Here is a 25,095-nt window from a genome sequence, read left to right on the forward strand (position 1 = left end):
ACTCTCTGCCCAGCCTGGAGCGCTGCAGGGGGTTGGGGTGGCCAAAGGGCAGGACCTGCACTTGGCCTTGTTGAACCTCATCCCATTGGAATCAGCCCATCCCTCCAGCCTGTCCAGATCCCTCTGCAGAGCCCTCCTGCCCTCCAGCCTGTCCAGATCCTTCTCCAGATCCCTTCAGCCTCTCCAGATCCTTCTCCAGGTCTCTCCAGCCTGTCCAGATCCTTCTCCAGATCCCTCCAGCCTGTCCAGATCCTTCTCCAGATCCCTCCAGCCTGTCCAGATCCCTCTGCAGAGCCCTCCTGCCTTCCAGCAGGTCGACACTCCCTCCCAACTTGGTGTCATCAGCAAATTTGCTGCTGATGGACTCAATCCCCTCATCTAAATCATCAATAAAAATGTTAAACAGGACTGGACCCAACACAGACCCTTGGGGACACCACTGGTGACCAGCTGGATGCAGCTCCATTCACCAGCACTCTCTGGGCCCTCCAGCCACCCCCTGACCCAGCAGAGGGTACACCTGTCCAGGCCATGGGCTACCAGCTTTTCCAGGAGTATATTATGGCAGACAGTGTCAAAGGCCTTGCTGAAGTCCAGGCAGACAAACCCAGAGCCTTCCTCTCATCCACCAGGTGGGTCATCTGATCATAAAAAAAGATCAGGTTGGTCAGACAAGAGATCAGGTTGGTCAGACAAGAGATCAGGTTGGTCAGACAGTCTTTGCAGGAATTTTATATTACTGTGGAAGACAAAAAGGTGGAACACATTTCCCTGCCCTGTCTGTGTAGAAAGAAAGACCTCAGAGATTTTCTTTGTTTTTTCTTGCTGTGCATTGTATGAACAAGGAAATGAAACCCTTGTTATGTGTCAGGAAAAAACCTTTAGTGCACAATCCAAGAAGAAAGTTATAGAAATATTCCAGTTTGATCCAATCCAGCAGGTCAAAGTCAATGTTTCCTTCATGCTGCTTCTCTTGTTCTTCTGATATTAATTTAGATAGAAGATTAAATCATAATTAAAATATATTGGTAGCCCCAAGAAAACCTTTCTGGTCTTGCAAACGTTGTGTTATATTCTGTTTTAAAACCAGAAAATTTGATAGCACAGAATTTGCAACTTCAGACAAATCAGGAGTTTTCCAAAGGCTGAAAGGTCAGCAGGAAAAAGAATTTAGGGAAAAAGGGACCACCAAGATTCTGTTTGATTTTGGTAAACTTATCAAAAATTGGGTGATTTAACAAATGTAAAGAAAGGGAAAAAAATGGGAATTTCTTCCAGGATCTATAATTTATCCCTTAAAACATCTTCAATCCTGTGGCATCCACCAAAGAGGAGAAACCTCTTTAGTGCCTCAGAAACAGATGGACACTGAGCAGCACTTAATTATAGGAAAAATGAGGATGGATGTCCAGAATTCCCAAGAGGACATTCTGCCATTCCTGCAATTCCCAGGAGAATCAGTCAGACCCAGAACAACTGTGGGTTACTCCTCATCTATGAAATAAATGAGATTATAGCAGGTAATACAACCTTAAGCTATCACAAATTAATATTTTCAGATAATGCAACTTTCAGTTATCACATATTAATATTTCCATATTCTTATCCTTTTTAAATCTATTTTCTGATTCTTTTATGACCAACAGATTCACAGGACCTTTGGGACAACCACCTAAATCACCCTGCAAAGGTGTTTATTCCTCCACCCTGATTACAAAAGTTCCTCAACTCACTGATGTGCTGTTTTAAGTTACAGTGGCCAAAATAACATTAATTTGGCTCAAAATTCCCATTCAAGATCGTGGCCTGAACCTCCAGATGGAACAAAGGACTGGAATTCCACCCAAATCAATCCCACTCTGCCCATCTCCAGGGTTGAGGATCAAACCAGCACAAACAGGACTGGAGAAATTATTTTAACTAAAATGAAGGAAAATTCGGTGTCTGTTTTTCTGAACAAGTGGAGAAGTGATTTATGAGAAATTATGAGAGGGTACAGATGAAAAGAAACATGGGAATGCTACAGCCTTCCTGCACTTCCTCAGATAATTTTCCACCTTGGTCAAGGTTGGATTTATTAGGAAAACACGAAGTTTTCTTAGGAAAATTTAGTTTTATGTACCTTGCTGTGTAGTGGAGAAAGACCTGAAGGAAAACACGCTACAGTTATATGGAATAATTACAATAATGACAGAAAAGCTGCTACATTTAAAACCCCTTGGAATGTAGGGGGCAATAAAAGAGGGAATTCTTCTGGAATAATGATAAATGATAAATGGAAAGAGCTTTTTAAAAAGTATTGGCTCCAGCAGGTGAGGACACCTCAGCAATGGCAGCACGTGGAGTTCCACATGTAAATATGAGGGTGATCTTCCATTGTCCCAGTTGAGCAGGTGGGACCAGTTTATCCCTGGGTGGGGGTGACCAAAGCTGGGCATTCTCCACCCTCCAGCCATTGCCCACACACTGGCAACAATGGCCCATTGGCAGCAGCTGCCCAGGGCACACCCCACCCCTCAGCCTGGGAGCTGCCTGGGAAAGAAGCCTGGCAGAGAAGAGCTGGGACAACTCCCCTCCAGGGACTCCTTGGCACCTCCACACCCACCTCAGGGCTCAGCTCTGCTCAGGGGCCACCAACCATTCCAAAATCCCCCCTGGCTCACACAGTCACATCCCCCAGGCTGGAACTCCCTGCCCTGGGGGAGCCACTGGGGGCTCCCACCCAAACCTCAGGGGATGCAATCTTGGCCTTTGGCCACCTCTGGCACCACTCCTGGCATCCAGAGGAGAAGTAGAACCTGGACAGGAGGAGCCCCCCACTCTCCCCCAGACTGTGCCATCATCTGCACCAACAGCTTTGTCCCTTCCTTTGCCTTTGCACTCGGGGGAACCACGTGGGGCTCAGCACAGGGGCCACCAAACCCCCCTGTGTTTGTGCCCCAGGGGGTGGGTTACACTGCTGGGCTTTGGGGGTTAAACCCAATTGCTCTTTGGGCCATTGCATTGATTGCAATATTGGTATTAAATTGTCACTCTGATTTATAATCTCTCCTGAGCTGGGTTCATTTCTCCTCCTGGTTCACCTTTAAACCAGCACATCCACACAGGAAGATCAGATTCCCATGGGAATGCCAAATAACATGAAAAACCTTCACACAGAGGATTTGAACATTTATATTCTTTTCCCACAGCCATATTTAGGAAGAAGCCAAAGGTCACAGGGACAACTGAGCATCTCCTTGTCCAACAAGCCCAGGAGTTCATGGGCAGCACTCACTGGAAATATATTCTATAAATTCCATGTAAAAGGCACAAACTGAGCCATTCCATCCCATTCTGATCCCAAACTAACCTAACAAAAGACTAGCAGAGCTTGGTTTGTTATTAATCCACACAAGTGAGAGCAGACACAGGCCCATTATGGTATCAAATGATATCAGGGCTCTGTGGTTTGATAAGAAAAATCAAATTAAACCCTCACCCCCACACTGAAATATCCCACAATCCAGTGTAAAATACCAATTAATTCCCAAACTGCTCATTCATGAAGTTATTAAACCTACCCAATAATTAAGGATCACAAATGAATGGTGGTAATGAATGATCTGATTAAAGGATCCAGAAAACTCCAGGTTATTACACAGATGAATATTATTTATATATGATATAATATAATAATTCCACTCCCAAATTCCATTTGCAAGCAAAAATCAGTGTTGGGATTCCAACCATTTCAAACACACGACTCAAATTTCAACTTTTTTGGGATATTTCTCAGAAAATAAGCACTTAGATCAACTTTGAACAGTGGAGGGTTGAGCAGAAATTAAAACACTTTATTATGCAGGCCAAAAAAAAAAAAAAAAAAGCAGGATCTGATTCAGGAAAGCAAAATGTTCTCATCAGACACTGCAGAAATAAACAGAATTTTCAACCTGCTGGGAACTGCCTCAAAGTAACTCCAGTGCCAATAAATGTTGAAATATTTGTGCAAATATTTCTATTTATAAATGCATGGCAAGGACCCACATGTTGATCAGGTTTAAAACCTGGATTTCTGAATTTATATTAAAAAGTGCTCAGGAGAGAAGTGCAGTTGTTTTAATGTGTCACTTGGAAATTTAAATATTTCATTTTAATATTTCCCTTCCAGGCACCACGAGAAAATGTTTCCTGGTGTTTTCTGACTTTGAAGAGGGGCACAAATGAAAGGAAACAGCAGATCCTTGGAGACTGCACACAATTCCTGAGGAATAAAGGCAAGTCATTCCACAATTCCAGACCAACTTAATCCCTTGGTGTGCTCCAAACTCTCCCCGCCCCCCCCCCAGCACATCCCGAGTTAATTCCTGGAGCAACACAACACAGAAAACAAACCCCACAACTCCTCCAAACACTTCCATCCCCACCCAGGATCAACTGGAAATCCTTATTTTCACACATGGATATCCAGGGTATTTATTATGGATTTAAAAAGGGAGTGGTGCTGTTGGAAGAGCAGGAATTTTTCCTCAAAGATCACTAAAAAAAAAACAAAAACACATTGAAAGGTTTCAGTGCAGCAAATAATAATCCCAGCAGCATCTTAGTGACTGTTTAACTCCAGCATCTTTCCAAAGCTTCACTGCTGGAGTAAAAATCTTGCTGTGAAACCAATTTAATGGCAAATTAATGCAATATTAAGCAACCCAAGGGTTGGTTTTTTTTTTAATATCTATTTCTAGCAGTGTGATGATCAAAGTGCCAACGACGCCCAGCGAAAAGACAAACACATTCCCATTAAAATGCTTCTCCTTAACGCTCTTTCCCACTTCCTTTGGGCAAAAAAGGAATGAGGGAGATGTGCAGCCTGCCAGGAATTGCACATCCCACAGCCTGAGCAGTGCAGTCTTTTAAGGATTGGGATAATACTCACTCCGAGTGAAGCCGCTCCGGAAAAATCTCAGTTTTCCAGTCACTCTTGTTCTCTCTGATTGTCAGAACAAGCAGCAGGATAATCCAAGCACATCCAGGCCTAAGAGGCAGGAGGATCATATTTGCTCCCAGGGAATCAGAAAGCAGGTATCTGTCTCCCTGAAAATCCAGGCACCCTTGGAGAAAACAATGGAGTTTTAAGTCCTTAATTTTATCGGAACCGCGAGACGTCCGCGGTTCAGTCGTCGGGAATTTTTTTAATCCACATATGGGAAAAGAGCAGGTTTTTTTCAGTGTTTGCAGCAAACAGGTCCTGGGACTACAAATTGAAGTTTCTGCATCCAGTGCCATCAGCTCTGTCGTCTTCAAACATCCCTGGCTTGGCAGAAATTGATATTTTCCCATCTCTTCTTGCCTCTAAAAGTAGAAAATTCAGCCATTTCGGGGGTTTTCGAGGAAGAGGAACTGGAGGGGATGTTTTTGAGCAGCAGAATAACCACACTCTGGTTTCTGTTTCTGCCCTGGGTGTCTTCACCTTGTCCTGCTGCTCTCTAGGATTGTCCCTAAAAACCAGGACACGGAGCCAGGACACCACCAGGCAGCAAAAACAGACATTGTGGCTTTAAGAACATACTCACTTTTCCATTGAGATGTCCCAACTTTCCCTCTACTCTCACTCCGTTGCTGGGTCAGGTGAAATCTTTAAGGAGGTTCCATTCAAAGTTCATTTCCGTAGCATGACATGAGATGAAGGTTGGAATTCCCATCCCGAGAATATTCCGAAAGGGGGCTCGGCGTCGGATTGAAACGTTTGGCGCCGATGAAACTTTTTTGTTCTCGCGAAAAAAACGAAACCTCCCCTTTTTCTTTAGGCATTCCCTGGAATCTTCCAAGTTTCTCAGCTCCTTTACAGTTTAATCAGACATGGGGGGGGAAAAAAAAAATCATCAAATATCTCATCCCCCAAATGTACAAACTGACACTGGGGAGGCTCCAGCAAAGGTTTTTATCTCCCTCATCGCCGGCAACTGGATGTCCCTTAAGATCCCACCACTTCCCAAGAGCCCAAGAAGCTCCAAAAGCCGTGGAAGTTGGAAAACCAAAAAAAAAAAAACCAACAAAAAAAAAAAAGTTGGGAGTTTCTTCTGTACCCCAGGACGGTTTTCCTTTCCCGAAGCTCAAGCCGAGAAATCAGACAAAAGGAGCTGATTTGACTGAGCTGTGCCAAGTCTTGGCTGGTTTGTTTTTTTTCCCCCCTCTCCCTTCCCTCGGCTCTCTCGCTCTCTCGCTCGCTCACTCCCAGCATGGCAACCTTCCCGAGCAGCCTTGGCACAGCTCCAGCCTGTGCCAGCCTGTCTGAGTCCTTGTTTTCTCCGAAGGATGCTCTTTGCGAAGCAATTAATGCGCTTCAAAACAGGAAACTGCGGGTCAGTAACCGAACCTTGGCACCAACAGCCGCCTCCTCTGCCAACCGGCTGATGGATTTCGTGGGTCCCCACGTTTTACGAGGGATTGGAGGGGTGGAGAGGTGGGTTTGTTTGGTTTGTTTTTTTTTTTGCTCCCCGCTCGTGGAAGCCACTCGGTGTTCGCTCCAAACCATCCGCATGCGACAGGCGAGCGACCCGCAGTAAATCCGCGTCCCCGGGAAAGGGAGGGAGGGAAGGGAAGGGAAGGGAAGGGAGGGTGTGTGTGTGATTTTAATAAGCACCAAATACTCCTTCCAAGAGTGTGTTTTCATTCTCTCCTCTTCAGAATCATGGGAAGGTGCCAGGAGCAGGAGACGTGCGGGTTGGAATTTTATATCCTCCACTCCATCACGCTGGGAAGTCACGAGCAGTTTAATTTCATCTCCGCTATCGGTTCTTCTCCGTCCCACCGTCATTAAAAAAAAGGATTGGAAATTAAGAAGAGATTACGAAGAATCTCCAGCTATGCACAAAAATACACAAAAAAACCCTCCATGGGTGCCAGTGATGTCATCTGTTCCTGTGGTTCAGCAGCAACACTCAACTCCGGTGGGCAATTTCCTGACGTGTCTTTAAGGGTAGAAAATCATATTTGGGACTTTATGAAAGATGCTCTACATGACAAGATTCCGGGTGAGGAGAATTGCAGGAATAAACTTTATCTTCCAGCTCTTTGCCAAGGCAAAATGCCAACTTTTGAAAATACATGCGGGCCATTAACGAGCTCAATGGAAGACTCAGGGGGAAGAACCTTCCCTAAATGTATCATTTTCTGCACTTATTCAATATAGAGTCAAAGAAATTCATGGAATTATAGAATCATGGAATGCTTTGGTTTGGAAGGGACATTAAAGACCATCCCATTCCACCCCCTGCCATGGGCAGAGACACCTCCCACTGTCCCAGGGAATCCAACCTGGCCTTGGACACTCCCAGGGCTGGGGCAGCCACAGCTTCTCTGGGAATTCCAGCCCAGCCCCTCCCCACCCTCCCACCAACCAATTCCTTCCCAATATCCCCTTTCTCAGCCCTGCCCTCTGGCACTGGGAAGCCATTCCCTGTGTCCTGTCCCTCCAGCCCTTGGCCCCAGTCCCTCTCCAGCTCTCCTGGAGCCCCTTCAGGCTCTGGAAGGGACTCCAAGGTCTCCCTGGAGCTCAGATTTTTCCTTTAATCCCTTGGAGCTGCATCCCATGGGATTGTCTGGGGAGAATCCCAGCCTGGAGCCATCCCAGCTCCATGGAATCATGGAATGGTTTGAGTGGGAAGGGACCTCAAATCCCATCCCATTCCATGGGCAGGGACACCTCCCACTGTCCCAGGGAATCCAACCTGGCCTTGAACACTCCCAGGGCTGGGACATCCATCCTTTCTCTGGGAATTCCAGCCCAGCCCCTCCCCACCCTCCCAGCCAGCAATTCCTTCCCAATATCCCCTTTCCCAGCCCTGCTCTCTGGCACTGGGAAGCCATTCCCTGTGTCCTGTCCCTCCAGCCCTTGGCCCCAGTCCCTCTCCAGCTCTCCTGGAGCCCCTTCAGGCTCTGCAAGGGCCTCCAAGGTCTCCCTGGATTCTTCTCTTCTCCAGATGTCCTCACGGATCCAGTGTGGGAATGGATCTTAAATCCATCTCATTCCACCCCCTACCATGGGCAGGAACACCTCCCACTATCCCAGATTACTCCATGGAATCCAACCTGGCCTTGGACACTCCCAGGGATCCTGGGACAGCCACAGCTTCCCTGGGAATTCCAGCCCAGCCCCTCCTCACCCTTCCAGCCAAGAATTCCCAATATTTAAGGAATACCCTCTCCATTCCTAAAGACAACAACTGTAACATTCTGTGAGTTATTGGGTGATTTTAGCTGTTTTTTTAAAAAAAACATTAATTATCTGCCCTCCAGCCAAGTGGATAAATGAGAGCCCACCTTACCTTGTTCCCAATGACTGCAACACTCCCATCCATGTTTTTCCCAGTAGCCACTCAACTCCAGAAGAAACATCATCAAGTTTAAAATCCCATTTTTGCCTCCAAATATTGCACACCTGATCATTTCAATTAGCACCCAGCAGCATCATGACAGGCCAGCTTGGGAAAAAAACACACCCATGTCTAATTTTTCCAGTTCTTTCCTTTGTGGACCTGACAGAAAATACTGAACTGTCACTGAGAGACCATCAGCAACAACCTGGGAACAAAAGGATCTCATGGAAATGACTGTCAATGGAATTACCTTGGAAAGGCCACACTACCCCAGCAGTTATTACTAAAAACTCAGCTTTTAATTAGTTTTCCTTCAAAAAAAAAAAATGGATGGATTGACAACAGAGTATTTCAGCTGTATTAAAAACTGTGTGTAATTCCAGAGGAATGAGGAGTTTTCTCCATTCCTTCATTCCTCTTAGGGAAAGAAAGGCAGGAAAACCAAACCTATTTCCGAGAGTTCCTGAAAAAAAGAGCCTTATTTTCTCTCTCAGCATAAACTGCTCCAAAGACAGTGGATCTCATTTGCACAAATGACTCCATTCTTCCAGTTTTTCAAAGCTCTCCTAATTCCCTCTCTCTTCCCTTAAACACTCTAATTGCAGGTCTGCTCCACTCCATGGAATTGCTCTCACGGCCCTCGGCGAAGCCTTCCAAGATCCATCATCCTCCAATTGGAGCTGTTGGAATCTTTCAATCCAACTGATTGGAATCTTTCAAACCAACTGATTGGAATCTTTCAAACCAACTGATTGGAATCTTTCAATCCAACTGATTGGAATCTTTCAATCCAACTCATTGGAATCTTTCAATCCAACTCATTGGAATTCTTCAATCCAACTGATTTCTCCTCCTTCCCATTAAGAAATTTCCAGCCCAGCCCAATCCAGTGTCCCACTCAATTCAGTGGCCTCCAGAGAGGAGGCAAACACAAAGCTTTCTCCACACCTCGTGCTTTGGGATATTTTTCACATTCTCTGCCTGGTTTTTTTGCCATAAACCCCCCCAGGATTCTCCAATTTGCTTGTCCTGTTGTCATCTGGGTCTCCCACAGTTCTGATGTCACTCCTTCCCCCTTCCCTTCCTGCACAAACCTTTTCCTTGGGAGGCTGCAACAGGCAGGACTCAACTCTCAGCCAACCTGACCTGCCATCAGATTCTGTGTTAGTCACTCCAGAAAGGGCTTTTTCACCCTCATATTTTCCTCTTGAACATTCTTCTCTCTCCAGCTGATGTCTCTTTGATGTTGTTTCTCTTCCAAAATACGGAAAGAGTCGAATTTCTCCTCTCTCCAAGTATTCTCCTCTCCATCCCCAGCCCAAATTCGACATGTTTGGTATTTATCATTCCAGAACAATGTGCAGGTCTGTCCTTCAACACCATCTACATCTCCATCCTCACAGAAAACCCACAGATTTATCCCTTTTCCATATCTCAGCTATCACATCTTCCTCTCAAGAATTAGGAACAAATTAATATTCATCTGTGCCTCGCTCATCACTCATTTCAAATTCTTTTTTCCCTCTTGGGCTTGATGATCTTAGAGCTCTTTTCCAACCTTAACTCTGTGATCTTTTATGGATTTCACTTGGATGGTCCCCAGAATTTGTTCACTTAAAAAAAAATTCTCCCAGTGGAAGCCTCCTGATGTCACCTCATTCTTGAGAGGAAGGTCAGAGTTTATTTAAGAGGTAATTTTGGAGTCAGATGCTTTGCTGAGTTATTATTTATTATTTTATTATTATAAAAGTACATTATGGGAAAGAAAAAAAGGCAACTTTTACCTGAGGGACAGAGAGATGATGCCAATTAATTGCCTGATCAGTCACCACTTTTATGGGTTTTTTTATTTATTATTAAATCACCAAACACTGGTGGAAGCTCCAAGAACCTACAAGTGACACAGAGACCAACAGAAAAGGAAGAGGAGTATTGAAAGTTGGTTAAAAAAAAAGGAAAAAAGGAATACACAGGGGAGGCAAGGGAAGACAGCAAGAGTCAAACTCAACATTCCAAGATTCAACCACAAAAAAGGAAAATATAAAAATATAAGAATTAAGGATAAATGCATGAACAGTCTGAACATGAAGGGTTAGACCTGCCTTTAAAGACCTTGGGAGTGCAAAGAAATTGCAAGTCCAAACTTTATGAAAAACTGTCAACAACTTCCTAAATATTCCACTGGGGGATCATCCTTCAACTGCTGGAATTCCACCCCAACTGGAAATTACAAAATACAGGGGTCAATCTCCACTAAATGGGTTCTTCTCTAAGGACTGGATGGTTTGGGGATCATAGAAAAGAGAAATTGCATTCCTGGGTTAAAATATTTTCCCATTCTCTTCATCCTGGACCACCCAAAACACTCTCAATATAAAGTGGATTTTTAAATATCATTTGTACCCTAAAGAGCTTAAAATTCCCTTTCAGGTCTCAGGAGAAAAAGAGATGGTGGCAAAAATCAAAATGTTGGGAAGGAGGGAGGGAGTGATGTTTAAAAAGGGATTGCAGGCTGCAAAATAAAAACTGTGTGCTTGGGGTGAAAGGAGTTCCTAATAATGGAATCCACTCCCAGTTAACTCAAGTGAAAATAAGATTTGTAATGACATGGATAGAAATCCTCAAATACCTTCAATTATTCTGAAAAGAATCAAGTGACTAAAAGAATTTATGCAAAATATGGTCAGGTTGCACTGCCATGATTAGAAGAGCAGCAGGGAGGAATAACCAAATATTCTTTGATTTGCACTTTATTGTAAAATTCAGGCACTTTATTTTGCATTCAACAGTTACATTTCCACCAATGAAATATTTTCAGTGGCTCTACAGGGCTCAGTATCTCAGAATTCCTCATCTGCATCCACTCCACAGCTGCATTTTTCACTCATTTTCCTCACTTTTCACCACACTCAATAACATTTTTACACGAGCAGACCCCAGGAATGTCTGTGCAGGGGTATCCACAGGGATAAAAGATGGATTTTCTGGTTTTTTTCCCCTCTCTCTCATTCAAAAAGGTTGCTTTAATTGATCATTACCTAAGTTCTGAAATTAATATCTTAACAACCAACTGCAAACTTATCTCTGGGTCATCTTATTGGTATTTTAATTCATATACACTGTCTCCCATAAAATACTCCTGGAAAAGCTGGTAGCCCATGGCTTGGACAGGTGTGCCCTCTCCTGGGTTAGGGGGTGGCTGGAGGGTCAGGCCCAGAGAGTGCTGGTGAATGGAGCTGCATCCAGCTGGTCACCAGTGGTGTCCCCAGGGGTCTGTGTTGGGTCCAGTCCTGTTTAACATCTTTATTGATGATTTAGATGAAGGGATTGAGTCCATCAGCAGCAAATTTGCTGATGACACCAAGTTGGGAGGGAGTGTCGACCTGCTGGAAGGCAGGAGGGCTCTGCAGAGGGACCTGGACAGGCTGGAGAGACCTGAAGAAGGATCTGGACAGGCTGGAGGGATCTGGAGAAGGATCTGCACAGGCTGGAAGGCAGGAGGGCTCTGCAGAGGGATCTGGACAGACTGGAGGGATGGGCTGATTCCAGTGGGATGAGGTTCAACAAGGCCAAGTGCAGGTCCTGCCCTTTGGCCACCCCAACCCCCTGCAGCGCTCCAGGCTGGGCACAGAGTGGCTGGAGAGCAGCCAGGCAGAGGGACCTGGGGGGACTGAGGGACAGGAAGCTCAACAGGAGCCACCAGTGTGCCCAGGTGGCCAAGAAGGCCAAGGGGATCCTGGCCTGGATCCAAAGTAGCGTGGCCAGCAGGCCCAGGGCAGTGACCCTTCCCCTGGACTCTGCCTTGGGGAGGCCACACCTTGAGTGTTGTGTTCAGTTCTGGGCCCCTGAGTTGAGGCAAGAGATTGAGGGGCTGGAGCGGGGCCAGAGAAGAGCAACGAGGCTGGAGAAGGGAGTGGAGCACAAGTGCTGTGGGGAGAGGCTGAGGGAGCTGGGGGTGTTCAGCCTGGAGAAGAGGAGGCTCAGAGGTGACCTCAGCACTGTCTGGAACTGCCTGAAGGGAAGTTCTGGCCAGCTGGGGGTTGGTCTCTTCTCCCAGGCACTCAGCAATAGGACAAGGGGGCACGATGGGCTCAAGCTCTGCCAGGGGAAATTGAAGTTGGAGAGCAGAAAAAAATTCTTTGCAGAGAGAGTGCTCAGGGATTGGAATGGGCTGCCCAGAGAGGGGGTGGATTCCCCATCCCTGGAGGTTTTTCAGCTGAGCTTGGCCGTGGCACTGAGTGCCATGATCTGGTAAAGGGACTGGAGTTGGACCAAGGGTTGGACTTGATGATCTCGGAGGGCTTTTCCAACCCAATCCATTCTATGATTCTGTGATTCCATAAAGACACATCAGGACATTCTGCTTGAGAATCCTCACTCTGCATTTGGTTTGTCTGCTCATTTCTTCTTTTTCCTGCTCCCTTCCTGAGTAGTAATTTGGACAATTGTCCCTAAAGATACTACTAAAAAAACCACTATTATTCTGTGAGTTTATTTTATTAAAAGCTGTCTCAGTGCACCCTTTGGAAAAGGAGATTTTCTCTCTGCTCCTCAAGCTCAGAAAGTGCAGAAATAGGTTTGGATATCCCTGTTTAGGTAAGAAGGAGAATCCTTAAGGAAGAACAGAAGGAAAAGAAAGGAACATAAATAGTCTCCACAGACCCTAAATATTAAAATGTTTACTCTGGTGCAGTTATTTTGCTTTTGATAATCTTTAAAACCTTCTCACTGCAGGAGGAAATCAGCCCTTGCTTTGTGTCACACGTTGAGGGACACAAAAAAATCAGTTCCCACCAAAGTTCTGCTTCTCAGAAATTCCTGAAATCTGGGCAGTCCTTCAAGCATTTCTGGAGGCTCCTGGAAAGTCAAATTCCTGAAAAACCAAGTCCAAACTACAGTAAAAATACACATATAACCTACTTGGCAACAAAAAACAAGATATTATCTCCAAAATGAAGACCCAAAAATCTCTTTTCCCAGGTGGATGGAACATCATTAATTCCAATTTTGCCTATCAGGAATTAGTTATGAGGAATACATTAAAAAAAAATATACTGTGATGGGGTTTATTGCACAGGTTTTTATCTGATCTGTACTAAGGAGTTTTTTAGGGGCATTATTTTAATAGTTCTGGAAATTGAAATGCAAGTTTTGGGCACTCCATAAAAATGGGCACGTAACAAAACCAGAGCGACACAGAAATGTTTCCATCCCACTGAAATTCCACAGGTAATAAATAAAATGTAAGCATGGAAAGATGAAGCAACACAAGAAATTCCAAGCAAAACAATTCAATGGCTGCAAAGTAAATATAAATTTCATAAAAATTACATAAAACTGAAGTCAAGGCGACGCACACCCTGTAATTTGAAGGTGTGAATCTCACAGGACAACATTAATTAAACCACATATTATTAAGCTGAAAAAATCCAAAGTAAATTCTATACATCAGACTAAAATAAAAAGACACAGAAGTTAATACCTAAATTATTCAAACCACCTTAAATCTGCCTAAAGGTCTATTCTGTATTTATCTTCTCCCAATTAAGGTGAGGAGTATTATTATTTATTTCCTGTGGGTTCTGAGGGAAATAAAGATGCTGCACCTCCCAACTTCACAACTTCACCCTCCTTTGGAAAGGCTCTTCTTTAGTTTTGACAAGGCTGTGTATGAAGATGCTCCAAAGAGCCACAGCAGACCTCAAAGAAGAAAAGGGCATCTCCATCTGATATCCTACCAATGGAAGCCTCTTCAACCTAAGGAGACTGAAGGCCCACACCAAGCCCCTGAATCACCTTGTCCAGAGCTGCTTCTTGCTGACGATGCCGCCCTCGTTGCTCACACAGAAGCAGCTCTGCAGCACTTCACATCCTGCTTTGCAGAGGCTGCTGAGCTTTGGGGGCTGGAAGTCAGCCTGAAGAAGACACAAGTTCTCTACCAACCTGCACCTCAAGAAGTCTTCCATCATCCCCACATCACCACAGGTGAATCAGAGCTTAAGTCAGTCCAGCAGTTCACCTGTCTGGGAAGTATCATTTCCTCTGATGGTAAGATCGACAAAGAGACAGACAACAGGCTGGCAAAGGCATACAGAGCCTTTGGAAAACTCCATAAAAGAGTCTGGTCCAATAAACACCTGAAGAAGAGTACAAAGATCAGTGTCTACAGAGCCATTGTACTGTCTACTCTTTTATATGGATCTGAATCCTGGGTCATCTGTCACCACCACCTGCAGCTCCTCGAACGCTTCCATCAGCGCTGCCTCCATTCAATCCTAAACATCCACTGGTCCAATGTGTCTGTTCCTGAACAGGGAGGGGTCACCAGCATTGAGGCCATGCTGCTGAGAACACAGCTGTGCTGGGCAGGGCACGTCTCCAGGATGGAGGATCACCCACTGCCTCCCAAAGATTGTGCTCTATGGAGAACTCGCCACCAGCTGCCGCAAGAGAGGAGCCCCAAAGAAGAGATACAAGGACTGCCTGACACAACCCCTCAGCCTTGGCCATATTGACTGTCCCAATGGGCCACTCTGGCCTCCAGTCGGGGTTCATGGAGTCACTCCATTCACGACGCTGCTGCTTCCTTTGAGAATGCACAGAGAGTCAGTCTGGAGGAGAAAAGTCAACGCAGACAGAACCGTTCCTTGCTAATATCACCAAAGGAGACGTTCCACTGTGCCTTTTGTGACCGGCCCTGCCTATCCCGTATTGGCCTTTTTAGCCACCAGCAGCTTGCAGCAAGCGTGGGTAGTGCCCTTCCCAAATCTGCATTCACAAAGCCTGGCCATGATGGTGATGACAGAGTCATTGTACTGTCTACTCTTTTATATGGGTCTGAATCTTGGGTCATCTGTCACCACCACCTGCGGCTCCTCGAACGCTTCCATCAGCGCTGCCTCCGTTCAATCCTAAACATCCACTGGTCTCATTACGTGACCAATGTGTCTGTTCTTGAACAGGGAGGGGTCACCAGGATAGAGGCCATGCTGATGAGAACACAGCTGAGCTGGGCAGGGCACGTCTCCAGGATGGAGAATCACCCACTGCCTCCCAAAGATTGTGCTCTATGGTGAACTCGCCACCGGCTGCCACAAGAGAGGAGCCCCAAAGGGGAGATACAAGAACTGCCTGAAACAACAGCTCAGCCTTGGCCATATTGACTGCCCCAATGGGCCACTCTGGCCTCCAGTCGGGGTTCATGGAGACACACCATTCATGACGCTGCTGCTTCCTTTGAGAATGCACGGAGAGTCAGTCTGGAGGAGAAAAGACAACGCAGACAGAACCGTTCCTTGCCAATGTCACCAAAGGAGACTTTCCACTGTGCCTTTTGTGACCGGACCTGCCTATCCCGTATCGCCCTTTTTAGCCACCAGCAGCTTGCAGCAAGTGTGGGTAGTGCCCTTCCCAAATCTGCATTCACAAAGCCTGGCCATGATGATGTATGAAGATTCACCAAGGAAATGAAAGAAAATAAAGGAAGAAGGATTTTGTGAACTGGAATTTGATGAAGAGAATTTTTTAAAAAATTATATTTTTCACCCAGGGTAAACTCTTTGGGCAAGAAAAATTGTCAAGGCTTTACATTGGATACCAACTCCAGGGATAGGGATTTAAATAGTATTATTCTCTTAATTAATTTTGGCTGTGCTATTCTAGGGAAAACACAATCAAGAGCATTCAACTGCACTTCTTCACCCTGGAGCAAATATAACACACTTCACCTTTCCATGAAAACAGGACAGAGAACTCTGCAGTCACTGCACGACAAAGGCATCCAGATGGGGTTTTATGCTCCAAATCCACACTCAGGTCACACCGAGCCAATCTGGTCACATCATTGTAACATAAATGGGGTCAAAACTAAGAGAATGACAGAGCTGGTCAAAGCATTTCACTCCTGGAAAACCATTCCAAATGGGACACAATCATGATTTAACCAACAGTAAACGAATGTATTATTGAAATACAAGCCAGAAGGCCATGGAATGTTGAATAAAACCTGGCTGTGGACACAAGAATGGTCCAAAAGCTGGGACATCCCTCCCAGGAGGAAAGGCTGGGAGAGCTGGGGGGGCTCACCTGGAGAGGAGAAGGATCCAAGGAGACCTTGGAGGCCCTTCCAGAGCCTGAAGGGGCTCCAGGAGAGCTGGAGAGGGACTGGGGCAGAGGACAAGGGCTGGAGGGACAGGACACAGGGAATGGCTTCCCAGTGCCAGAGGGCAGGGCTGGGAAAGGGGATATTGGGAAGGAATTGCTGGCTGGGAGGGTGGGGAGGGGCTGGACTGGAATTCCCAGAGAAGCTGTGGCTGCCCCAGCCCTGAGAGTGGCCAAGGCCAGGTTGGATTGCATTGGAGCACCCTGGGACAGTGGGACGTGTCCCTGCCCATGGCACAGAGTTGGAATGAGCTGATCTTTCAGGTCCCTCCCAAACCAAACCATTTTCTTTCATTCTGTGATTAGCAATGAGAAAATAATGATGCAAAGATGTTTCTGGATCTTTTCCTGCAGGACAAGAGCTCTGTCCCAGCTCTGCTCCTGGGACAATGGAAAGCCAGAACAAGAGGTTTGTCCCACACTGCCCCACCTGGTGTGGGAAGAAGAGAAGCACAGGGCAACCTAATCCCATGTCTCTACCTGTGATAGACAGTCAGCCAATGAGTGTTACAGAGACACCTGTGGGATCCAAAGCACAATTTTTCCTAAATATTCAGGCAATGTCATTCTGCATTAAAGGGACACAATTAAACAAAGCAGTCCAAAGTACATCCCAGGGCTCAGACACAATCATAGAATCATAGAATGGATTGGGTTGGAAAAGACCTCCAAGATCATCAAGTCCAACCCTTGGGCCAACTCCAGTCCCTTTACCAGATCATGGCACTCAGTGCCACGGCCAAGCTCAGCTGAAAAACCTCCAGGGATGGGGAATCCACCCCCTCTCTGGGCAGTCCATTCCAATCCCTGAGCACTCTCTCTGCAAAGGATTTTTTCTGCTCTCCAACTTCAATTTCCCCTGGCAGAGCTTGAGCCCATCGTGCCCCCTTGTCCTATTGCTGAGTGCCTGGGAGAAGAGACCAACCCCCACCTGGCTAGAACTTCCCTTCAGGTAATTCCTCCTCCAACAGCCCCAGTCCCTTCTCCCACAGCCTGAATTCGATCCTCACAAAGCCCCAACTTCTCCTCCTCCAACAGCCCCAACTACTCCTGCCACAGCCCCAGTCCCTCCTCCCATGGCCCCAGTCCCTCCTCCCACAGCCTGAATTCCCTCCTCCTCCCACAGCCCCAATCCTTCCACCCATTGCCAGAATTCCCCCCTCCTCCAACAGCCCCAAATCATGGAATCATAGAATCGATTGGGGTGGAAAAGCCCTCTGAGATCATTAAGTCCAAACCTTGGTCCAACTCCAGTCCCTTTACCAGATCATGGCACTCAGTGCCACGGCCAAGCTCAGCTGAAAAACCTCCAGGGATGGGGAATCCACCCCCTCTCTGGGCAGCCCATTCCAATCCCTGAGCACTCTCTCTGCAAAGGATTTTTTTCTGCTCTCCAACTCCAATTTCCCCTGGCAGAGCTTGAGCCCATCGTGCCCCCTTGTCCTATTGCTGAGTGCCTGGGAGAAGAGACCAACCCCCACCTGGCCACAACTTCCCTTCAGGCAGTTCCAGACAGTGCTGAGGTCACCTCTGAGCCTCCTCTTCTCCAGGCTGAACACCCCCAGCTCCCTCAGCCTCTCCCCACAGCACTTGTGCTCCAGTCCCTTCTCCAGCCTCGTTGCTCTTCTCTGGCCCCGCTCCAGCCCCTCAATCTCTTGCCTCAACTGAGGGGCCCAGAACTGAACACAACACTCAAGGTGTGGCCTCACCAACGCTCAGTGCAGCTACAGAATCACACAAACTATTCTGTACTTAAAAAAACAACCAGAGTAAATATAATCTCATGACTGACAGGTTTGTTTAACACCCCAAATCTGATAAATTCAGACATTACATCCCTTCTCCAAACAGCAGCAAGGAGAAGCCTGTGCACCACAAGCACTTTTCCCCAGCAATAATTATCCATTTTAATTACACAACTCCGAATGATTCCTCAGAGCAGCATCCCCACGTAATCCCCCAAAGAAAGATCCTCTGGCTCCAGTTTGCCTTTCCAAGAGGGCAATCACAGTCTCAGCACCAGGAGCTCCCCCAAAGCCTCATCTGCATTCAGGGGCTGCCAGTTGGGTGAAGTTTCTCCTGGTTTAGGCAATTCTGTCTCCCAGCAACCCGAGCTGTTGCCAGGAGAAGCCCCGGGAGGAGCTTCCTCCACACCCCCTGCCTGTGAGCAGCATGTTAAGCAGCCCACCAGCAAGTCCAGGGATTTGTTTTTCACTTTTTTTTTATTTTTTGCAGGGGTTAAGTGCTGAATGACACCTCCCTTTCAGCTGGAGAGGTTTTGCATCTTGGATTTTCCCTACCTGACAGCTGGATGTGCAGCTCTGCAAACACATTTCCCATGAGTTTGGAATGTCTCAAGCCTCATGTGTGCATGAAAACTTCCTTTGGGTTGTTGTTTTCCAGCTGCCAAGAGCAAAAAAAAAAAGCACGTGCAAACAACAACAAAAAATGCCTTTATACCAACTTAACCTTTGCTTCTCTTTGCAAAATGTAAATTTTCTCAAAATTGCTTCTCTTCCCAAATGTAAATTTAATGGTAAATCCTGGTTTTCCAATGACAGAACAATATTTACTTGGCTTGCAAAAGAGGGATTTAACATGTAAATATAATTACCTGGCCAAGTGCAAAAAAAGAGGGGGAACAGAGAAGGCCCTGGCATGTTACTACAGGCAGGATTTCCAAGGAAATTCAGCTTGGATGGACCTCTAAGGATGGTGTAACCACAAATTTGAGAAGTTCTTTCAGAGTGAGCTGCTTCTCTGCTGAACTGTTTCAATCTTGGCATTCGCAGCAAAATTGTAATGAAATTTAATAATTTATGGAAATTGATGGCTTGAGTGTATTTGAGACAAAGATTGTCTCTTAGCACTAAGAAACAAGTAATTAACTCTTCTGAATTAGAGAGGGAAATTGCAATTCAGAAATGCTAAACCACGTCTGACATTGTTACTCAACAGACACCTGAGCTGCACTTCAGTGGGAGTCAAATCTCATTGATTTCAGCCCATATTTCATATAAACTCAATAAAAATGGTTAATTAGTTATGCAAAACAGTTAATCAGGTAAATAAAGTGGTGAAAATCATGAAGAAAACTAACCCTCCTGAAGCTTAAGAGCAACTCTACCTCCCTTGAAGTTCTGTCCTGAGGTATAACCTCACTCAAGGATCTCTGTTTTACACCTGAAATACACTGATATTAAATTCATGTCTGAAGAAGTTTTGCATTTCCCCGTGATTACAAAGTTTTTTTAATCATTAAATGAAACAGATATTAATATTTTTCATTGTATTCCTTATATGAGGACATGGTGAACAAGGTGGTGGGGTTGGGTTGATTGTTGGACTTGATGAGGCAAAAGGAAGCACCAGAGCACAGGCCACTGGTTTGACCACAACAATTTCCCTTCAGGGTTTTAAGAATGGTCAAACAAGACCAGCATGGACTGAAATTCCACTAAAACAAGTTGGTCTGGAAGCCAAACAACTTCAGGGGTTATTTCATCTTCTGAATCTTCCTTGTGTTTCAAACATATGAAGCTTCAAAAGATTTCCAACTAAATGAAACATGAGAAATTAACTTAATGAGTCCCAACAGGACTTAGGATGCCTAAAGAGTGCTCAGGGATTGGAATGGGCTGCCCAGAGAGGGGGTGGATTCCCCAGCCCTGGAGGTTTTTCAGCTGAGCTTGGCCATGGCACTGAGTGCCATGATCTGGTAAAGGGACTGGAGTTGGACCAAGGGTTGGACTTGATGATCTCGGAAGGCTTTTCCAACCCAATCCATTCTATTATTCTGTGAAGACCTGAGAGCGTTCAGCTGGAGAAGGGAAAGCTCCAGAGACACCTCAGAGCCCCTTCCAGTGCCCAAAGGGGCTCCTGGAATGCTGGAGAGGGACGATGGACTGGGAGAGCTGAGGGTGTTCAACTGGAGAAGGGAAAGCTCCAGGGAGAGCAACGAGGCTGGAGAAGGGACTGGAGCACAAGTGCTGTGGGGAGAGGCTGAGGGAGCTGGGGGTGTTTAGCCTGGAGAAGAGGAGGCTCAGAGGTGACCTCAGCACTGTCTGGAACTGCCTGAAGGGAAGTTGTGGCCAGGTGGGGGTTGGTCTCTTCTCCCAGGCACTCAGCAATAGGACAAGGGGGCACGATGGGCTCAAGCTCTGCCAGGGGAGGTTTGGGTTGGATATCAGGAAGAAGTTCTTTGCAGAGAGAGTGCTCAGGGATTGGAATGGGCTGCCCAGAGAGGGGGTGGATTCCCCATCCCTGGAGGTTTTTCAGCTGAGCTTGGCCATGGCACTGAGTGCCATGATCTGGTAAAGGGACTGGAGTTGGACCAAGGGTTGGACTTGATGATCTCGGAGGGCTTTTCCAACCCAATCCATTTTGTGATTCTAAAGCCTGACCCTGCAATGGGTCAGGCTGTTACAGGGACAGGAATGCAGAAGGAGCATGGCCTGAGAGAGCAGAGCTCAGGGCCTGGGCTGGCTCCAGCCTCCTGCAGGCCCTTAAAGAAGTCCCATCACCTCCCATGCACTGGGGGTTTTGATGGATCTACTTAGGATGTCATTCCAGCCTTCCAGCAGAGGAGGATCATCAGGATCCTGAGGGAATTCTCCAACTGGTGGAGCATCCTAGAAAGTATGGACACTGTTACAACCACCACAGCTCCAGCTGAGAGGATTTACAGAGTCACAGCCCAATGCAGCTTTGTCTTGAGTTCAGGATGTCATGTTGAAGCACCAATTCCACAGAAAACTGGAATTCAATGTGTATGAATTTAATGGAAAATACACAAACTTGGAATTAAATCAAATATTCAAAACAAATGCACATCAATTGATAAAGTTAAAAATAGAATCAGACACCACATCAATGGTTTTGGTATGAAGGACATGGTCAATTAAACACAACCTCCAGAGCAACACATTATCCCAAAAGGGTTTTTCCCAGAAAACCACTGAGCAGGAATTAGACTGCAGTTGGCACTATCCCTAATAAAATCTGTCTGCTTCTGATATTCAGAGCTTCAGGAAGGCATTAGGTAGTGAGAATTTAAGAAAAAGAATTAATAAATTATTGAAAAAAGTGCCTTCTGCTGACAAGAATTCACTTTGCTTGGTTTTTGTCTCGTTGAAGTCTTCACTTTTTTAAAAAACAGGCTAATCAGCAATTTAATTATGATCTAAATTTATTCCATGAACCAGCAAAGACAAAATACCAAACTGTTCATCCTCACAAAGAAAACTGCAGCAAGCTGGAAGGGTCAGAAGGTGAAACACAACACAGGGATTCAAAACAGGCACTCTTTAAATGCAGAGAGTTACAAGATATTGGAAAAATCCGTGAAATTTTTCCAAGGATCCTCCGTCAAATGCCATTTTAAATCAATGTTTCCTTCAAAGAGTGTGATCTGATTCAAGCAGCAATTAATTCACAGAAACATTGTGCTTTTCTTACACAGAAGGTCAGACTAAAGTTCACAGTGGCCTCCTTCACATTTGTAATTATTGCTCTATTAATCTTTACACATAAAGCTAAGAGGCTTAATAGGTTTAACTAATCATAAACTGTCTCCCCATGAGCTGTTCTTTTCTCTGCCTCAAAAGAGTCAACCCACTACAGATGTGTAAGAAAATATTTCCTGACAGTACTCGTGGAGACTGGTGGGAAAAATATTCTTTATATTTACTACACAGGATACCCAGCAGGAAAAAAGTGTGTGTGTTTGTTTGTTTGTTTGTTTATATTTATATATTTATTTATATTTATATATTTATATTTATATTTATATATACTTATTTATGTTTATATATTTATATTTTTATTTTTATTTATTTATATATTTTTATTTATATATTTTTATTTTTATTTTTATATATTTTTATATTTATATATATTTATATGTGTGTGTAAAATATATTTATATATATTTATATATTTATTTATATTTATATTTATATATTTATATTTATATTTATTTATATATTTTATTTATATATTTTTATTTTTATATATTTTTATATTTATATATATTTATATGTGTGTGTAAAATATATTTATTTATATTTATAGTTATTTATATATTTTTATTTATATATTTTTATTTTTATATATTTTTATATTTATATATATTTATATGTGTGTGTAAAATATATTTATTTATATTTATATTTATTTATATATTTTATTTATATATTTTTATTTTTATATATTTTTATATTTATATATATTTTTATATATATGTGTAAAATATATTTATATATAAAAATAAATTTATACATATATAAATATATATAAAAATATACACACACTATATATATATTTTTATATATACATATATATATATATTTACATATATATATAAATATATATTTAAAAAAATAATGCTATTCAACCTCTACATTCACAGGGCTCCTCCACCATCACAAAATGAAATAGTCCATTAAACAGTGTAAGCCATAAATACCTACTCAGAAAACACTGCCATGTTTCAGCAGTAACAGAACTAAAACTTATTCTGAAATGGTGAGTTGTAACACAAAGGCAGAACCAATAAATAATGTGGTTTTACCATAAAGCACAACATTGCATTGTAACATTATACAAAAATCACCTACAGGAAATAAGTTTGAAAATCAGATGGAGGAGGACAGAAAACAGCACAACAAACTCTAATTCCCAGATTATGACATTGGTGGGAGATGAGATAAATTCAACTTGTTTTCAGAAAGAGTAAGTGGAGTCTATTCATGTTTGTCTTGCTTTCAGTTACAACACAGTAGTTTATCCAAATTTAACTGACTTCTACAAGCAGAACCCTTTATATATCACAAACCAACTACTTCAATTGGTTCACAGAAATCCAGGTACTGTAACAGCTTTAACTGCTTCATTTCCTTGGGTCCTAAATTAGTAACAACTTTCCCCTGGACTCTGCCTTGGGGAGGCCACACCTTGAGTGTTGTGTTCAGTTCTGGGCCCCTCAGTTGAGGCAAGAGATTGAGGGGCTGGAGCGGGGCCAGAGAAGAGCAACGAGGCTGGAGAAGGGAGTGGATGTGGCACTGAATGTCCTCTGAAACACCTCCAGGGACAGAGAATCCAACATGTCTTCATCCAACCCCACTGTGATCACCACTCAGTGCCATGGGCTGGTGATCACAGTGGGATTGGATCAAGGGTTGGAACTGATGATTTCAGAGGTCTCTTCCAACCCAACTGAGAAGAGCAACGAGGCTGGAGAAGGGACTGGAGCACAAGTGCTGTGGGGAGAGGCTGAGGGAGCTGGGGGTGTTCAGCCTGGAGAAGAGGAGGCTCAGAGGTGACCTCAGCACTGTCTGGAACTGCCTGAAGGGAAGTTCTGGCCAGGTGGGGGTTGGTCTCTTCTCCCAGGCACTCAGCAATAGGACAAGGGGGCACGATGGGCTCAAGCTCTGCCAGGGGAAATTGGAGTTGGAGAGCAGAAAGAAATCCTTTGCAGAGAGAGTGCTCAGGGATTGGAATGGGCTGCCCAGAGAGGGGGTGGATTCCCCATCCCTGGAGGTTTTTCAGCTGAGCTTGGCCGTGGCACTGAGTGCCATGATCTGGTAAAGGGACTGGAGTTGGACCAAGCATTGGACTTGATGATCTCGGAGGGCTTTTCCAACCCAATCCATTCTATGATTCTATGACACCTCAGGTCTCTGCACTGGGATCAGTCACCACTTAAAGAAAGGTCTGGCAGATGTTTTCCTCAAGTTTCTGCACATTAAGGCAAAGTTTGACTCACTAAGAAGACTGGGGTGTCCAAGCGTGGTCACAGATCTGGGATGTGACAAGGATCAGAGACCTGGCACGTCACACACACCTCAGCAGTGTCACAGAGGGGAACAGGGTCTGTAGGAAGGATTTGCACAGAAGCACAGGATGGGGAGCTGAGCACTACTGAAATGCCCTCCAGAGCTCCAGAGTGAACCTGAAGTCACGTCAGTAACCACAGGACAATGGAGATCAGGATCCAAAGGAAGGCTGGGGAGGTAAACAAGAGATCCAGCATTTTGCACTTTCAGAGCTCAGACTCTGACTCACATAAATTACCGTGGAATGAGAGAATATCCTGAGCTGGAACAGACCCACAGGGATCATCCAGTCCAACTCCTGTCCCTGCACAGGCACCCCAACAATCCCACAGGGCATTGTCCAAACACTCCTGGAGCTCTGGAAGCCTTGAGGCTGTGCCCACTGCCCTGGGGTGCCTGTTCAGTGCCCACCACCCTCTGGGGGAAGAGCCTTTCCCTGATATCCAACCTAACACTGCCCTGACACAGCTCCAGCCCTTCCCTGGGTGCTGTCACTGCTCCCACAGAGCAGAGATTGGAGCTGCCCCTCAGGAGGGGGAGAATCGCTCAGAAGGAGCCCCCAAGGGGCTCCCAGAGGCAGAAAGAGCCTTCAGGGTTCTCTGAAGTTTGAAACTTTCTATGAGATCTAAGGAACAAAATATCATGTATAAAAACTGGGAACTTCATCAGAAACACAGAGCTGCTTCACGGACTAAAATGCAAAGAGAGAGCACACAGGATGGAGAAACAACAGCACAGGAGGC

General features: G+C 45.0%; 1 protein-coding gene across 3 annotated transcripts in view; it reads right to left on the reverse strand.

Moving 5' to 3' along the window:
* The window catches only part of MSRA (methionine sulfoxide reductase A), a 277,850-nt gene that overhangs the window by 249,500 nt on the left and 3,255 nt on the right, over window positions 1-25,095 (reverse strand). Inside the window, exon 1 of one of the 3 annotated variants that reach the window (XM_071547606.1) lies at window positions 4,916-6,277. The exons of the other annotated variants lie outside the window; for them this stretch is intronic. The gene's annotated coding sequence lies outside the window, so the exon portion shown is untranslated. Of the gene's footprint in view, window positions 1-4,915; window positions 6,278-25,095 lie in introns of those variants that run through there. 3 annotated transcript variants of the gene reach the window in all.

Source organism: Pithys albifrons, chromosome 2 (assembly GCF_047495875.1).
Source record: "Pithys albifrons albifrons isolate INPA30051 chromosome 2, PitAlb_v1, whole genome shotgun sequence".
Classification (NCBI taxonomy): domain Eukaryota; kingdom Metazoa; phylum Chordata; class Aves; order Passeriformes; family Thamnophilidae; genus Pithys; species Pithys albifrons.